At 40.9% G+C, this 15,948-nt stretch overlaps 28 non-coding genes across 28 annotated transcripts; all 28 read right to left on the bottom strand.

The window, feature by feature from the left end:
* Positions 1–453: 453 nt before the first annotated feature.
* Positions 454–525, bottom strand: trnaq-cug (transfer RNA glutamine (anticodon CUG)). The gene has a single exon. It is a non-coding gene; the product is annotated as a tRNA-Gln (tRNA).
* Positions 526–1,329: 804 nt separating this feature from the next.
* trnaq-uug (transfer RNA glutamine (anticodon UUG)) lies at positions 1,330–1,401 on the bottom strand. Its single transcript has one exon. It is a non-coding gene; the product is annotated as a tRNA-Gln (tRNA).
* Positions 1,402–1,611: 210 nt separating this feature from the next.
* trnaq-cug (transfer RNA glutamine (anticodon CUG)) lies at positions 1,612–1,683 on the bottom strand. Its single transcript has one exon. It is a non-coding gene; the product is annotated as a tRNA-Gln (tRNA).
* A 210-nt stretch (positions 1,684–1,893) lies between these two features.
* Positions 1,894–1,966, bottom strand: trnaq-uug (transfer RNA glutamine (anticodon UUG)). Its single transcript has one exon. It is a non-coding gene; the product is annotated as a tRNA-Gln (tRNA).
* A 598-nt stretch (positions 1,967–2,564) lies between these two features.
* trnaq-uug (transfer RNA glutamine (anticodon UUG)) lies at positions 2,565–2,636 on the bottom strand. The gene has a single exon. It is a non-coding gene; the product is annotated as a tRNA-Gln (tRNA).
* Positions 2,637–3,051: 415 nt separating this feature from the next.
* Positions 3,052–3,123, bottom strand: trnaq-cug (transfer RNA glutamine (anticodon CUG)). The gene has a single exon. It is a non-coding gene; the product is annotated as a tRNA-Gln (tRNA).
* Positions 3,124–3,505: 382 nt separating this feature from the next.
* Positions 3,506–3,578, bottom strand: trnaq-cug (transfer RNA glutamine (anticodon CUG)). Its single transcript has one exon. It is a non-coding gene; the product is annotated as a tRNA-Gln (tRNA).
* Positions 3,579–3,759: 181 nt separating this feature from the next.
* Positions 3,760–3,831, bottom strand: trnaq-cug (transfer RNA glutamine (anticodon CUG)). Its single transcript has one exon. It is a non-coding gene; the product is annotated as a tRNA-Gln (tRNA).
* Positions 3,832–4,041: 210 nt separating this feature from the next.
* Positions 4,042–4,113, bottom strand: trnaq-cug (transfer RNA glutamine (anticodon CUG)). The gene has a single exon. It is a non-coding gene; the product is annotated as a tRNA-Gln (tRNA).
* Positions 4,114–4,352: 239 nt separating this feature from the next.
* trnaq-cug (transfer RNA glutamine (anticodon CUG)) lies at positions 4,353–4,424 on the bottom strand. Its single transcript has one exon. It is a non-coding gene; the product is annotated as a tRNA-Gln (tRNA).
* A 210-nt stretch (positions 4,425–4,634) lies between these two features.
* trnaq-cug (transfer RNA glutamine (anticodon CUG)) lies at positions 4,635–4,706 on the bottom strand. The gene has a single exon. It is a non-coding gene; the product is annotated as a tRNA-Gln (tRNA).
* Positions 4,707–9,098: 4,392 nt separating this feature from the next.
* Positions 9,099–9,170, bottom strand: trnaq-uug (transfer RNA glutamine (anticodon UUG)). The gene has a single exon. It is a non-coding gene; the product is annotated as a tRNA-Gln (tRNA).
* A 239-nt stretch (positions 9,171–9,409) lies between these two features.
* On the bottom strand, positions 9,410–9,481 carry trnaq-cug (transfer RNA glutamine (anticodon CUG)). Its single transcript has one exon. It is a non-coding gene; the product is annotated as a tRNA-Gln (tRNA).
* Positions 9,482–9,689: 208 nt separating this feature from the next.
* On the bottom strand, positions 9,690–9,761 carry trnaq-uug (transfer RNA glutamine (anticodon UUG)). Its single transcript has one exon. It is a non-coding gene; the product is annotated as a tRNA-Gln (tRNA).
* Positions 9,762–10,281: 520 nt separating this feature from the next.
* Positions 10,282–10,353, bottom strand: trnaq-cug (transfer RNA glutamine (anticodon CUG)). The gene has a single exon. It is a non-coding gene; the product is annotated as a tRNA-Gln (tRNA).
* A 474-nt stretch (positions 10,354–10,827) lies between these two features.
* Positions 10,828–10,899, bottom strand: trnaq-cug (transfer RNA glutamine (anticodon CUG)). The gene has a single exon. It is a non-coding gene; the product is annotated as a tRNA-Gln (tRNA).
* Positions 10,900–11,126: 227 nt separating this feature from the next.
* On the bottom strand, positions 11,127–11,198 carry trnaq-cug (transfer RNA glutamine (anticodon CUG)). The gene has a single exon. It is a non-coding gene; the product is annotated as a tRNA-Gln (tRNA).
* A 290-nt stretch (positions 11,199–11,488) lies between these two features.
* Positions 11,489–11,560, bottom strand: trnaq-cug (transfer RNA glutamine (anticodon CUG)). The gene has a single exon. It is a non-coding gene; the product is annotated as a tRNA-Gln (tRNA).
* A 612-nt stretch (positions 11,561–12,172) lies between these two features.
* Positions 12,173–12,244, bottom strand: trnaq-uug (transfer RNA glutamine (anticodon UUG)). Its single transcript has one exon. It is a non-coding gene; the product is annotated as a tRNA-Gln (tRNA).
* A 509-nt stretch (positions 12,245–12,753) lies between these two features.
* trnaq-cug (transfer RNA glutamine (anticodon CUG)) lies at positions 12,754–12,825 on the bottom strand. Its single transcript has one exon. It is a non-coding gene; the product is annotated as a tRNA-Gln (tRNA).
* A 209-nt stretch (positions 12,826–13,034) lies between these two features.
* On the bottom strand, positions 13,035–13,106 carry trnaq-uug (transfer RNA glutamine (anticodon UUG)). Its single transcript has one exon. It is a non-coding gene; the product is annotated as a tRNA-Gln (tRNA).
* A 239-nt stretch (positions 13,107–13,345) lies between these two features.
* trnaq-cug (transfer RNA glutamine (anticodon CUG)) lies at positions 13,346–13,417 on the bottom strand. Its single transcript has one exon. It is a non-coding gene; the product is annotated as a tRNA-Gln (tRNA).
* Positions 13,418–13,891: 474 nt separating this feature from the next.
* Positions 13,892–13,963, bottom strand: trnaq-cug (transfer RNA glutamine (anticodon CUG)). The gene has a single exon. It is a non-coding gene; the product is annotated as a tRNA-Gln (tRNA).
* Positions 13,964–14,190: 227 nt separating this feature from the next.
* On the bottom strand, positions 14,191–14,262 carry trnaq-cug (transfer RNA glutamine (anticodon CUG)). Its single transcript has one exon. It is a non-coding gene; the product is annotated as a tRNA-Gln (tRNA).
* A 290-nt stretch (positions 14,263–14,552) lies between these two features.
* trnaq-cug (transfer RNA glutamine (anticodon CUG)) lies at positions 14,553–14,624 on the bottom strand. Its single transcript has one exon. It is a non-coding gene; the product is annotated as a tRNA-Gln (tRNA).
* Positions 14,625–15,236: 612 nt separating this feature from the next.
* Positions 15,237–15,308, bottom strand: trnaq-uug (transfer RNA glutamine (anticodon UUG)). The gene has a single exon. It is a non-coding gene; the product is annotated as a tRNA-Gln (tRNA).
* A 239-nt stretch (positions 15,309–15,547) lies between these two features.
* trnaq-cug (transfer RNA glutamine (anticodon CUG)) lies at positions 15,548–15,619 on the bottom strand. The gene has a single exon. It is a non-coding gene; the product is annotated as a tRNA-Gln (tRNA).
* Positions 15,620–15,829: 210 nt separating this feature from the next.
* Positions 15,830–15,901, bottom strand: trnaq-cug (transfer RNA glutamine (anticodon CUG)). The gene has a single exon. It is a non-coding gene; the product is annotated as a tRNA-Gln (tRNA).
* Between the last annotated feature and the right edge of the window lie 47 nt (positions 15,902–15,948).

The raw sequence follows: 15,948 nt of genomic DNA on the forward strand, positions 1-15,948 counted from the left end.
AGAGATAGAAATAAGTTCCCCATTACGTGTATAATAAATACATTAAAGGCAATGATTTTAAACATATGTTTAAAAGCAAGTCTAAAAAATAAATAGGTAAATCAGCTATTTATGAGTCTGATGGATGAGGGCACAAAGCTTGACAGGGCTCTGTATGTCCTGAATGTTAGTGATCTGTATCTGTGATCCAAACAAATTTCAACAACCAGCCGGATCGCTGGATTCAGAGTGCTAACCATTACACCATAAGACCCAGAAACAACCGGGATCCAAACACATTTCCAGAAGCAGTAAGGATACAAACAAATATCCAGCACCAGCAAGTATCCAATTGAATTTCCAGAACCAGCAAGGATTGAAACAAATTGACAAATTTCCAGGACCTAAACAAGTTTTCAGGAGGATCCATGGAAATATTCTTTACTAATGCAGATTGAAATTCAGGAAACGTTGAGGTCTCACCGAGATTTGAACTCAGATCGCTGGATTCAGAGTCCAGAGTGCTAACCATTACACCATGAGACCATAAAATTCAGGACCGAACGGGATCCAAACAAACTTCTAGAAGCAGGAAGGATACAAACAAATTTCCTGGAAAAGCAAGTATCCAATCGAATTTCCAGGTCCAGCATGGATCCAAACAAATTTTCCGATCTGGATCCAAATACATTTCTAGAAGCGGGATGGATACAAAAAATTTTCATGGATCAGCAAATATTCAATCGAATTTCCAGAAACAGCAAGTATCTAATCGAGTTTCCAGGACCGGCAATGATCCAAACACATTTTCAGGAGGTTCCACGGAAAGATACTTTACTAACCCAGATTGAAATTCAGGAAACGTTGAGGTCTCACCGAGATTTGAATTCAGATCGCTGGATTCAGAGTGCAGAGTGCTAACCATTACACCATGAGACCATAAAACCCACAACCAACCGTGATCCAAAAAATTTTCTAGAAGTAAGAAGGATACAAAAAATGTTCATGGATCAGCAAATTTCCAATCGAATTTCCAGAAACAGCAAGTATCCAATCGAATTTCCAGAACCAGCAAGGATCCAAACAAATTTTCAGGAGGTTCCATGGAAAGATACTTTACTAACCCAGATTGAAATTCAGCAAACGTTGAGGTCCGATCTGGATCCAAAGACATTTCTAGAAGCGGGATGGATACAAAAAATTTTCATGGATCAGCAAATATTCAATCGGATTTCCAGAAACAGCAAGTATCTAATCGAATTTCCAGGACCAGCAAGGATCCAAACACATTTTCAGGAGGTTCCATGGAAAGATACTTTACTAACCCAGACTGAAATTCAGGAAATGTTGAGGTCTCACTGAGATTTGAACTCAGATCACTGGATTCAAAGTCCAGAGTGCTAACCATTACACCATGAGACCATAAAATCCAGAACCAACCATGATCCAAACAAATTTCTAGAAGCAAGAAGGATACAAAAAAATTTCCAGAAACAGCAAGTATCCAATCGAATTTCCAGAAACAGCAAGTATCTAATCGAGTTTCCAGGACCAACAAGGATCCAAAAAAATATTCAGGAGGTTCCATGGAAAGATACTTTACTAACCCAGATTGAAATTCAGGAAACGCTGAGGTCTCACCGAGATTTGAACTCGGATCGCTGGATTCAGAGTCCAGAGTGCTAACCATTACACCATGAGACCATAAAACCCAGAACCAACCATGATCCAAACACATTTCTAGAAGCGGGATGGATCCAAAAAATTTTCATGGATCAGCCAATTTCCAATCGAATTTCCAGAAACAGCAAGTATCCAATCGAATTTCCAGAACCAGCAAGGATCCAAACAAATTTTCAGGAGGTTCCATGGAAAGATACTTTACTAACCCAGCCTGAAACTCAGGAAACGTTGAGGTCTCACCGAGATTTTAACTCGGATCACTGGATTCAAAGTCCAGAGTGCTAACCATTACACCATAAAATCCAGAACCAACCATGATCCAAACAAATTTCTAGAAGCAAGAAGGATACAAAAAAATTTCCTGGAAAAGCAAGTATCCAATAAAATTTCCAGAAACATCAAGTATCTAATCGAGTTTCCAGGACCAGCAAGGATCCAAAAAAATGTTCAGGAGGTTCCATGGAAAGATACTTTACTAACCCAGATTGAAATTCAGGAAACGTTGAGGTCTCACATGAGATTTGAACTCGGATCGCTGGATTCAGAGTCCAGAGTGGTAACCATTACACCATGGGACCATAAAATCCAGAACCGATCTGGATCAAAACACATTTCTAGAAGCGGGATGGATACAAAAAATTTTCATGGATCAGCAAATATTCAATCGAATTTCCAGAACCAGCAAGTATCTAATCGAGTTTCCAGGACCAGCAAGGATCCAAACAAATTTTCAGGAGGTTCCATGGAAAGATACATTACTAACCCAGATTGAAATTCAGCAAACGTTGAGGTCCGATCTGGATCCAAACACATTTCTAGAAGCGGGATGGATACAAAAAATTTTCATGGATCAGCAAATATTCAATCGAATTTCCAGGACCAGCAAGGATCCAAAAACGTTGAGGTCTCACCGAGATTTGAACTCGGATCACTGGATTCAAAGTCCAGAGTGCTAACCATTACACCATGAGACCATAAAATCCAGAACCAACCGTGATCCAAACAAATTTCTAGAAGCAAGAAGGATGCATGTTCTGGGTATGGGTCTCTGTAAAGCGTCTAGAGACAACTCTGTTGTATTAGACGCTATATAAATAAAATTGAATTGAATTGAATTGAATGCAAAACAAATTCCTGGAAAAGCAAGTATCCAATCAAATTTCCAGAAACAGCAAGTATCTAATCTAAAGAAGCGGGATGGATACAAAAAATTTTCATGGATCAGCAAATGTTCAATCGAATTTCCAGAACCAGCAAGTATCCAATCGAATTTCCAGGTCCAGCAAGTATCTAATCGAGTTACCAGGACCAGCAAGGATCCAAAAAAATGTTCAGGAGGTTGCATGGAAAGATACTTTACTAACCCAGATTTAAAATCAGGAAACGTTGAGGTCTCACCGAGATTTGAACTCGGATCGCTGGATTCAGAGTCCAGAGTGCTAACCATTACACCATGAGACCATAAATCCCAGAACCAACCATGATCCAAACACATTTCCAGGAGCGGGATGGATACAAAAAATTTTCATGGATCAGCAAATATTCAATCGAATTTCCAGAAACAGCAAGTATCTAATCGAGTTTCCAGGACCAGCAAGGATCCAAAAAAATTTTCAGGAGGTTCCATGGAAAGATACTTTACTAACCCAGATTGAAATTCAGCAAACGTTGAGGTCCGATCTGGATCCAAACACATTTCTAGAAGCGTGATGGATACAAAAAATTTTCATGGATCAGCAAATATTCAATCGAATTTCCAGGACCAGCAAGGATCCAAACACATTTTCAGGAGGTTCCATGCAAAGATACTTTACTAACCCAGATTGAAATTCTGGAAACGTTGAGCTCTCACCGAGAATTTGAACTCGGATCGCTGGATTCAGAGTCCAGAGTGCTAACCATTACACCATGAGACCATAAAATCCAGAACCAACCGTGATCGAAAAAATTTTCTAGAAGTAAGAAGGATACAAAAAATTTTCATGGATCAGCCAATTTCCAATCAAATTTCCAGAACCAGCAAGGATACAAACAAATTTTCAGGAGGTTCCATGGAAAGATACTTTACTAACCCAGACTAAAATTCAGGAAACGTTGAGGTCTCACCGAGATTTGAACTCGGATCGCTGGATTCAGAGTCCAGAGTGCTAACCATTACACCATGAGACCATACAGTCCAGAACCAACCATGATCCAAACACATTTCCAGAAGCGGGATGGATACAAAAAATTTTCATGGATCAGCAAATATTCAATTGAATTTCCAGAACCAGCAAGTATCCAATCGAGTTTCCAGGAGCAGCAATGATCCAAACAAATTTTCAGGAGGTTCCATGGAAAGATACTTTACAAACCCAGACTGAAATTCAGCAAACGCTGAGGTCTCACCGAGATTTGAACTCGGATCGCTGGATTCAGAGTCCAGAGTGCTAACCATTACACCATGAGACCATAAAATCCAGAACCGATCTGGATCAAAACACATTTCTAGAAGCGGGATGGATACAAAAAATTTTCATGGATCAGCAAATATTCAATCGAATTTCCAGAACCAGCAAGTATCCAATCGAATTTCGAGGTCCAGCAAGTATCTAATCGAGTTACCAGGACCAGCAAGGATCCAAAAAAATGTTCAGGAGGTTCCATGGAAAGAAACTTTACTAACCCAGACTGAAATTCAGGAAACATTGAGGTCTCACCGAGATTTGAACTCGGATCGCTGGATTCAGAGTCCAGAGTGCTAACCATTACACCATGAGACCATAAAATCCAGAACCAACCGTGATCCAAAAAATTTTCTAGAAGTAAGAAGGATACAAAAAATGTTCATGGATCAGCAAATTTCCAATCGAAATTCCAGAAACAGCAAGTATCCAATCGAATTTCCAGAACCAGCAAGGATACAAACAAATTTTCAGGACGATTCATGGAAAGATACTTTACTAACCCAGATTGAAATTCAGGAAACGTTGAGGTCTAAACGAGATTTGAACTCGGATCGCTGGATTCAGAGTCCAGAGTGCTAACCATTACACCATGAGACCATAAAATCTCTGAAAAACCTCTGTAGGTTTTTCTGGCCCCCTCCCCAATCTGACCAGCGATGACATGTTTAGTCGCATGCTCTCGCTCCGCCGCTGGTTGTCTCAGTGGTGTTCAGAAAATGACGTGGACTTTATTGACAACTGGGAGACATTCTGGGGAAAGCCCGGTCTGATTAGAAGGGACGGCATTCATCCCACCCGGGATGGTGCAGCTCTTATGTCTAGAAATCTGGCCAATGTTATTAGACACTCCCCCTGACAATGCAGGGTCCAGGCCAGGATGCAGAGCTGTAGTTTAACAGGGCTGGAGGCGAGGCTTAGTCAGTTAGAGGTGCCTAGCAAAATAGAAGTGGTTGCAGTTCCCCGCCCTCCAAAAGTTCACCAGGTGCAGCGTTATAGAGGCGTTAACCAAGATAACCTTGTAAAAATTAAAACCAATGTACATTTGGTACCAATTACAGACCTAAAAATTAGATGCGGACTACTAAATATACGATCATTAAGCTCTAAGTCTCTGTTAGTAAATGATATAATTACAGAGAGCAGGAGTGATATTTTCTGCTTAACAGAAACATGGTTACAGGAGGAAGAGTATGTTAGTTTGAATGAATCAACTCCGCCCGGCTACTTTAATCATCACATTCCTAGAAGCACGGGCCGAGGCGGAGGAGTCGCAGCAATTTATAACTCCGGTCTCGAAACAAAAATTGAACCTAAGTGCAACTATAATACATTTGAAAGCCTCATGCTTGGTCTGAAATTTCCGAGCCGGAAATCAGAGAAGCCAGTTGTGTTAGTGGTAGTGTACCGGCCCCCTGCTGGTGCGTATCTGGAGTTTTTGTCTGAATTTTCAGATTTCCTTTCTGGATTATTGATCAGCACAGATAAATTCATCATAGTGGGTGATTTTAACATTCATATGGATGTTGAAAGCGATAATCTTAAATTAGCCTTCGATTCTCTTCTAGAATCAATGGGTATCTCACAAAAAGTGGATAAACCGACGCACTGTTTTAATCATACTCTCGATCTCGTTCTCACCTACGGTGTTGAAACTGATGGTCTGTTGGTGTCACCTGTAAACTCCCTTTTATCCGACCATTACTTAATAACGTTTGAATTTAATTTTGTTGATGTTGAAGTGCAAAATAGGAGGTATTATTTTAGCAGATGTTTGTCTGATGAAGTTATTGTTAAATTTAGGGAGGCCATTGCTTATCTTACGACAGTGCGAAATAGTGATGTAGTCGAGGCCAGTGACCTGGGTTCTACCTCTGCAGATGTTGATTTCCTTGCTAGTAACACTGCTGATTTGTTGCATTCAGCTTTAGATGAAGTTGCTCCTTTGAAAAGGAGGGTTTCTAGCCACAGGAGCTTAACTCCCTGGTATAATTCAGATATCCGCATGTTGAAACAAAACGTGCGTAAAATGGAAAGGAAGTGGTACTCTTGTAGGTCTGTAGACTCTCATCGTGAATGGAAAGATATTCTAATAGTATATAAAAAAGCCATTCGCAAAGCCAGAACAGCTTATTATTCAACGTTGATAGAGGATAACAAAAGTAACCCACGTTTTCTGTTCAGCACTGTAGCCAGGCTGACAAAGAGTCACAACTCTGTTGAGCCGTGCATTCCTGCAGCTCTCAGTAGTGAGGACTTTATGGGCTTCTTCAACAGTAAAATCGCGAGAATTAGAGAAGAAATCAACCAGCCGGTTGTAGGTGTTTCTTCAGCTTTAGCGACTTCCCTAGGCTCTGACTTGTCTCTAGACTGTTTTGATCCTATAGACCTCCCTGAGCTGACTTCACTCGTTAATAGAGCTAAGTCAACCACATGTATGTTAGACCCCATCCCGACTCGACTATTCAAACATATTTTTTCTCTTATTGGTACGACAATACTGGACCAAATTAACTTATCCCTAAGTTTAGGATATGTACCACAGGTTTTCAAAGTCGCAGTAATTAAACCTTTACTTAAAAAACCTTCTCTTGACCCAGACACCTTAGCTAATTATAGACCAATTTCCAACCTTCCATTTGTGTCTAAAATTCTGGAAAAGGCAGTTTCAAGCCAGTTATGTGACTATTTGTATAGAAATGATCTGTTTGAAGTCTTTCAGTCAGGGTTCAGAATGCATCATAGCACAGAGACAGCACTTGTTCGAGTCACGAATGACCTCCTTATGGCCTCAGATAAGGGATTAGTGTCCATACTGGTTCTACTGGACCTCAGTGCTGCTTTTGACACTATAGATCATGGCATTTTACTGCACAGGTTAGAGCATGTTGTTGGGATTAAAGGGACAGCTCTATGTTGGTTTAAATCATACCTATCTGACAGGTTCCAGTTTGTTCATGTACATGAGGTTTCTTCAGAACAGTCAAGGGTCTGTTATGGTGTTCCGCAGGGTTCAGTGCTAGGGCCAATCTTGTTCAGTTTATACATGCAGCCGTTGGGAAGTATAATCCAGAATCACGGCATACAATTTCATTGTTATGCTGATGATACGCAGCTCTATTTGTCTATGAAGCCGGATGAAACAGAACCGTTAGTTAAACTTCAGGCATGTCTTAGGGACATCAAGGACTGGATGTCCAGAAATTTCCTGCTTCTAAATTCAGATAAAACAGAGGTTATCATTCTTGGTCCAGAGCATCTTAGGAAGGGATTAGATGGTGTTGCGATGGCTTCCAGTGCAACTGTGAGAAATCTTGGTGTTATTTTCGATCAGGATTTGTCGTTTAAACCATATGTCAATCAGGTTTGTAAAATAGCCTTTTTCCATCTCCGTAATATTGCAAAGATTAGGAAAATCCTCTCACAGAGTGATGCAGAAAAACTAGTTCATGCGTTTGTATCTTCTAGACTAGATTACTGTAATGTGTTGTTAGCAGGATGTCCAAGTAATTTGCTGAATAGGCTCCAGCTGATCCAAAATGCAGCAGCACGAGTACTGACAGGAATTAGCAGGAGAGACCACGTCTCTCCAGTGTTAGCGTCGCTCCATTGGTTACCCGTAAAATTCAGAATCCAATTTAAAATTTTATTACTTGCGTATAAAGCCCAAAACGGCTTAGCTCCGCATTATTTGCAAGACCTGATAGTGCCTTATGTTCCTGTCAGAGCTCTCCGTTCTCAGAGTGCAGGTTTACTCGTAGTTCCTAGAGTATCTAAATGTAGATTTGGAGGGCGGGCGTTCTGCTATCAGGCGCCACTACTATGGAACCAACTTCCAATCTGGGTTAAGGGGGCTGACACCACCTCCACCTTTAAAACTAAACTTAAAACATTTCTGTTTAGTAAAGCCTATAGTTAGTGTTTAGTAAACCTCTAGCTGGTGTTGGTAAATCTCTAGGTAGTGTAAACTTTAGTGTGTCAGAGTCGCTCCTGTGGTTTCTTGTGCTGGCCCCCCCTTCTCCTCCCTTTTCTCTCTTTTGTCCATGTTGCAGCATCCTTTGCCGGACACCGGAACCTGCAGTGTGGGAGTGAGGGGGGCAGGGTAACGGCCCCTTTTGGGCGGGGGAGAATGTTCGTCCCTCAAGACTCCTCTCCCTGGCCCTGCCCCTTCTCAACCTTTCCCCGACCCTGCACCCCAACCTGGGACTTGATGATTGGGCCGGAGCTTCGGGAGCTGCGTGCTGGCCTGCGGTCCCCACCCCTGGTCATCCCGTTGCTGGCCCCCCCTTCTCCTCCCTTTTCTCTCTTTTGTCCTGCAGGTGGCCGTGGGTGGCTTGTAGCTTGCATTACGGAGCACAAGTCTTTTCCTGACCCTGCACCCCAACCTGGGACTTGCTGATTGGGCCGGAGCTTCGGGAGCTGTGTGCTGGCCTGCGGTCCCCACCCCCGGTCATCCCGTTGCTGCTTCCACCTGCCTGCTGTGCTGTTGCCGTCCCTGACCCACCAGTCTGGCCCTCGGCAGGAGGGTCCCCCCTGATGAGCCTGGTCCTGCTCAAGGTTTCTTCCCTCCTAAAGGGGAGTTTTTCCTTGCCACTGTTTGGCTTAAGGTTTTTCTCCCACTAGGGGAGTTTTTACCTGCCATTGTTTATGTAATAACTGCTCGGGGGTCATGTTCTGGGTATGGGTCTCTGTAAAGCGTCTAGAGACAACTCTGTTGTATTAGACGCTATATAAATAAAAAAAAATTGAATTGAATAAAATCCAGAACCAACCGTGATCCAAAAAATTTTCTAGAAGTAAGAAGGATACAAAAAATGTTCATGGATCAGCAAATTTCCATCGAATTTCCAAAAACAGCAAGTATCCAATCAAATTTCCAGAACCAGCAAGTATCTAATCGAGTTACCAGGACCAGCAAGGTTCCAAACAAATTTTGAGGAGGATCCATGGAAAGATACTTTTCTAACCCAGATTGAAATTCAGGAAACGTTGAGGTCTCACCGAGATTTGAACTCGGATCGCTGGATTCAAAGTCCAGAGTGCTAACCATTACACCATGAGACCATAGAACCCAGAACCAACCATGATCCAAACAAATTTCTAGAAGCGGCATGGATACAAAAAATTTTCCTGGATCAGCAAATATTCAATCGAATTTCCAGAAACAGCAAGTATCCAATCGAATTTCCAGGACCAGCAAGTGTCTAATCGAGTTACCAGGACCAGCAAGGATCCAAAAAAATTTTCAGGAGGTTCCATGGAAAGATACTTTACTAACCCAGATTGAAATTCAGGAAACGTTGAGGTCTCACCGAGATTTGAACTCAGATCGCTGGATTCAGAGTCCAGAGTGCTAACCATTACACCATGAGACCATAAATTCCAGAACCAATCGTGATCCAAACACATTTCCAGAAGCGGGATGGTACAAAAATTTTCATGGATCAGCAAATATTCAATCGAATTTCCAGAAACAGCAAGTATCCAATCGAATTTCCAGGTCCAGCAAGTATCCAAACTAATTTTCAGGAGGTTCCATAGAAAGATACTTTACTAACCCAGACTGAAATTCAGGAAATATTGAGGTCTCACCGAGATTTGAACTCGGATCACTGGATTCAAAGTCCAGAGTGCTAACCATTACACCATGAGACCATAAAATCCAGAACCAACCATGATCCAAAGACATTTCTAGAAGCGGGATGGACACAAAAAATTTTCATGGATCAGCAAATATTCAATCGAATTTCCAGAAACAGAAAGTATCTAATCGAGTTTCCAGGACCAACAAGGATCCAAAAAAATATTCAGGAGGTTCCATGGAAAGATACTTTACTAACCCAGATGGAAATTCAGGAAACGCTGAGGTCTCACCGAGATTTGAACTCGGATCGCTGGATTCAAAGTTCAGAGTGCTAACCATTACACCATGGGACAATAAAATCCAGAACCGATCTGGATCAAAACACATTTCTAGAAGCGGGATGGATACAAAAAATTTTCATGGATCACAAATATTCAATCGAATTTCCAGAACCAGGAAGTATCCAATCGAATTTCCAGGTCCAGCAAGTATCTAATCGAGTTACCAGGACCAGCAAGGATCCAAAAAAATTTTCAGGCGGTTCCATGGAAAGATACTTTACTAACCCAGATTGAAATTCAGGAAACGTTGAGGTCTCACCGAGATTTGAACTCGGATCGCTGGATTCAGAGTCCAGAGTGCTAACCATTACACCATGAGACCATAAAATCCAGAACCAACCATGATCCAAACAAATTTCTAGAAGCGGGATGGATACAAAAAATTGTCATGGATCAGCAAATATTTTATCGAATTTCCAGAAACAGCAAGTATCTAATCGAGTTTCCAGGACCAGCAAGGATCCAAAAAATTTTCAAGAGGTTCCATGGAAAGATACTTTACTAACCCAGATTGAAATTCAGGAAACGTTGAGGTCTCACCGAGATTTGAACTCGGATCGCTGGATTCAGAGTCCAGAGGGCTAACCATTACACCATGAAATCATAAAACCCAGAACCAACCGTGATCCAAACAAATTTCTAGAAGCGGGATGGATACAAAAAATTTTCATGGATCAGCAAATATTCAATCGAATTTCCAGAAACAGCAAGTATCCAATCGAGTATCCAAAAAAATTTTCAGGAGGTTCCATGGAAATATACTTTCCTAACCCTGATCGAAATTCAGGAAATGTTGAGGTCTCACCGAGATTTGAACTCGGATCGCTGGATTCAGAGTCCAGAGTGCTAACCATTACACCATGAGACCACAAAATCCAGAACAAACCGGGATCCAAAAAAATTTCTAAAAGCAAGAAGGATACAAAAAATGTGGATGGATCAGCAAATTTCCAAAAACAGCAAGTATCCAATCAAATTTCCAGAACCAGCAAGTATCTAATCGAATTTCCAGGTCCAGCAAGGATACAAACAATTTTTCAGGAGGATCCATGGAAAGATACTTTACTAAACCAGATTGAAATTCAGGAAACGTTGAGGTCTCACCGAGATTTGAACTCGGATCGCTGGATTCAGAGTCCAGAGTGCTAACCATTACACCATGAGACCATAAAAACTAGAACAAACCGGGATCCAAAAAAATTTCTAAAAGCAAGAAGGATACAAAAAATGTTCATGGATCAGCAAATTTCCAATCGAATTTCCAGAAACAGCAAGTATCCAATCAAATTTCCAGGACCAGCAAGGATACAAAAAAATTTCCAGGAAAAGCAAGTATCCAATCAAATTTCCAGAACCAGCCAATTGAATTTCCAGGTCCAGCAAGGATACTAACAATTTTTCAGGAGGTTCCATGGAAAGATACTTTACTAACCCAGATTGAAATTCAGGAAACGTTGAGGTCTCACCGAGATTTGAACTCGGATCGCTGGATTCAGAGTCCAGAGAGCTAACCATTACACCATGAGACCACAAAACCCAGAACAAACCGGGATCCAAAAAAATTTCTAAAAGGAAGAAGGATACAAAAAATTTTCATGGATTAGCAAATATCCAATCGAATTTCCAGGTCCAGCAAGTATCTAATCGAGTTACCAGGACCAGCAAGGATCCAAAAAAATGTTCAGGAGGTTCCATGGAAAGATACTTTACTAACCCAGACTGAAATTCAGGAAACGTTGAGGTCCGATCTGGATCCAAACACATTTCTAGAAGCGGGATGGATACAAAATATTTTCATGGATCAGCAAATATTCAATCGAATTTCCAGAAACAGCAAGTATCTAATCAAGTTTCCAGAACCAGCAAGGATCCAAAAGAATTTTCAGGAGGTTCCATGGAAAGATACTTTACTAACCCAGATTGAAATTCAGCAAACGTTGAGGTCCGATCTGGATCCAAACACATTTCTAGAAGCGGGATGGATACGAAAAGTTTTCATGGATCAGCAAATATTCAATTGAATTTCCAGAACCAGCAAGTATCAAATCGAATTTCCAGGTCCAGCAAGTATCCAAACTAATTTTCAGGAGGTTCCATAGAAAGATACTTTACTAACCCAGACTGAAATTAAGGAAATATTGAGGACTCACCGAGATTTGAACTCGGATCACTGGATTCAAAGTCCAGAGTGCTAACCATTACACCATGGGACCATAAAATCCAGAACCGATCTGGATCAAAACACATTTCTAGAAGCGGGATGGATACAAAAAATTTTCATGGATCAGCAAATATTCAATCGAATTTCCAGAACCAGGAAGTATCCAATCGAATTTCCAGGTCCAGCAAGTATCTTATCGAGTTACCAGGACCAGCAAGGATCCAAAAAAATTATCAGGAGGTTCCCTGGAAAGATACTTTACTAACCCAGATTGAAATTCAGGAAACGTTGAGGTCTCACCGAGACTTGAACTCGGATCGCTGGGTTCAGAGTCCAGAGTGCTAAACATTACACCATGGGACCATAAAACCCAGAACCAACCGTGATCCAAACAAATTTCTAGAAGCAAGAAGGATACAAAAAATGTTGATGGATCAGCAAATTTCCAAAACCAGCAAGTATCTAATGGAATTTCCAGGTCCAGCAAGGATACGAACAATTTTTCAGGAGGATCCATGGAAAGATACTTTACTAACCCAGATTGAAATTCAGGAAACGTTGAGGTCTCACCGAGATTTGATCTCGGATCGCTGGATTCAGAGTCCAGAGTGCTAACCATTACACCATGAGACCATAAAATCCAGAACCAACCGTGATCCAAAAAATTTTCTAGAAGTAAGAAGGATACAAAAAATGTTCATGGATCAGCAAATTTCCAATCGAATTTCCAGAAACAGCAAGTATCCAATCGAATTTCCAGGACCAGCAAGGATCCAACACATTATCAGGAGGTTCCCTGGAAAGATACTTTACTAACCCAGATAGAAATTCAGGAAATATTGAGGTCTCACCGAGATTTGAACTCGGATCACTGGATTCAAAGTCCAGAGTGCTAACCATTACACCATGAGACCATAAAATCCAGAACCAACCATGATCCAAAGACATTTCTAGAAGCGGGATGGATACGAAAAGTTTTCATGGATCAGCAAATATTCAATCGAATTTCCAGAAACAGCAAGTATCCAATCGAATTTCCAGGACCAGCAAGTATCTAATCGAGTTACCAGGACCAGCAAGGATCCAAAAAAATTTTCAGGCGGTTCCATGGAAAGATACTTTACTAACCCAGATTGAAATTCAGGAAACGTTGAGGTCTCACCGAGATTTGAACTCGGATCGCTGGATTCAGAGTCCAGAGTGCTAACCATTACACCATGAGACCATAAAATCCAGAACCAACCATGATCCAAACAAATTTCTAGAAGCGGGATGGATACAAAAAATTGTCATGGATCAGCAAATATTTTATCGAATTTCCAGAAACAGCAAGTATCTAATCGAGTTTCCAGGACCAGCAAGGATCCAAAAAATTTTCAAGAGGTTCCATGGAAAGATACTTTACTAACCCAGATTGAAATTCAGGAAACGTTGAGGTCTCACCGAGATTTGAACTCGGATCGCTGGATTCAGAGTCCAGAGGGCTAACCATTACACCATGAAATCATAAAACCCAGAACCAACCGTGATCCAAACAAATTTCTAGAAGCGGGATGGATACAAAAAATTTTCATGGATCAGCAAATATTCAATCGAATTTCCAGAAACAGCAAGTATCCAATCGAGTATCCAAAAAAATTTTCAGGAGGTTCCATGGAAATATACTTTCCTAACCCTGATCGAAATTCAGGAAATGTTGAGGTCTCACCGAGATTTGAACTCGGATCGCTGGATTCAGAGTCCAGAGTGCTAACCATTACACCATGAGACCACAAAATCCAGAACAAACCGGGATCCAAAAAAATTTCTAAAAGCAAGAAGGATACAAAAAATGTGGATGGATCAGCAAATTTCCAAAAACAGCAAGTATCCAATCAAATTTCCAGAACCAGCAAGTATCTAATCGAATTTCCAGGTCCAGCAAGGATACAAACAATTTTTCAGGAGGATCCATGGAAAGATACTTTACTAAACCAGATTGAAATTCAGGAAACGTTGAGGTCTCACCGAGATTTGAACTCGGATCGCTGGATTCAGAGTCCAGAGTGCTAACCATTACACCATGAGACCATAAAAACTAGAACAAACCGGGATCCAAAAAAATTTCTAAAAGCAAGAAGGATACAAAAAATGTTCATGGATCAGCAAATTTCCAATCGAATTTCCAGAAACAGCAAGTATCCAATCAAATTTCCAGGACCAGCAAGGATACAAAAAAATTTCCAGGAAAAGCAAGTATCCAATCAAATTTCCAGAACCAGCCAATTGAATTTCCAGGTCCAGCAAGGATACTAACAATTTTTCAGGAGGTTCCATGGAAAGATACTTTACTAACCCAGATTGAAATTCAGGAAACGTTGAGGTCTCACCGAGATTTGAACTCGGATCGCTGGATTCAGAGTCCAGAGAGCTAACCATTACACCATGAGACCACAAAACCCAGAACAAACCGGGATCCAAAAAAATTTCTAAAAGGAAGAAGGATACAAAAAATTTTCATGGATTAGCAAATATCCAATCGAATTTCCAGGTCCAGCAAGTATCTAATCGAGTTACCAGGACCAGCAAGGATCCAAAAAAATGTTCAGGAGGTTCCATGGAAAGATACTTTACTAACCCAGACTGAAATTCAGGAAACGTTGAGGTCCGATCTGGATCCAAACACATTTCTAGAAGCGGGATGGATACAAAATATTTTCATGGATCAGCAAATATTCAATCGAATTTCCAGAAACAGCAAGTATCTAATCAAGTTTCCAGAACCAGCAAGGATCCAAAAGAATTTTCAGGAGGTTCCATGGAAAGATACTTTACTAACCCAGATTGAAATTCAGCAAACGTTGAGGTCCGATCTGGATCCAAACACATTTCTAGAAGCGGGATGGATACGAAAAGTTTTCATGGATCAGCAAATATTCAATTGAATTTCCAGAACCAGCAAGTATCAAATCGAATTTCCAGGTCCAGCAAGTATCCAAACTAATTTTCAGGAGGTTCCATAGAAAGATACTTTACTAACCCAGACTGAAATTAAGGAAATATTGAGGACTCACCGAGATTTGAACTCGGATCACTGGATTCAAAGTCCAGAGTGCTAACCATTACACCATGGGACCATAAAATCCAGAACCGATCTGGATCAAAACACATTTCTAGAAGCGGGATGGATACAAAAAATTTTCATGGATCAGCAAATATTCAATCGAATTTCCAGAACCAGGAAGTATCCAATCGAATTTCCAGGTCCAGCAAGTATCTTATCGAGTTACCAGGACCAGCAAGGATCCAAAAAAATTTTCAGGAGGTTCCATGGAAAGATACTTTACTAACCCAGATTGAAATTCAGGAAACGTTGAGGTCTCACCGAGATTTGAACTCGGATCGCTGGATTCAGAGCCCAGAGTGCTAACCATTACACCATGAGACCATAAAATCCAGAACCAACCGTGATCCAAAAAATTTTCTAGAAGTAAGAAGGATACAAAAAATTTTCATGGATCAGCCAATTTCCAATCGAAATTCCAGAAACAGCAAGTATCCAATCGAATTTCCAGAACCAGCAAGGATCCAAAAAAATGTTCAGGAGGTTCCATGGAAAGATACTTTACTAACCCAGACTGAAATTCAGGAAACGTTGAGGTCTCACCGAGATTTGAACTCGGATCGCTGGATTCAGAGTCCAGAGTGCTAACCATTACACCATGAGACCATAAAACCCAGAACCAACCATGATCCAAACACATTTCCAGAAGCGGG

This window comes from Cololabis saira, chromosome 4, assembly GCF_033807715.1.
Source record: "Cololabis saira isolate AMF1-May2022 chromosome 4, fColSai1.1, whole genome shotgun sequence".
In the NCBI taxonomy this organism is placed as follows: Eukaryota; Metazoa; Chordata; class Actinopteri; order Beloniformes; family Belonidae; genus Cololabis; species Cololabis saira.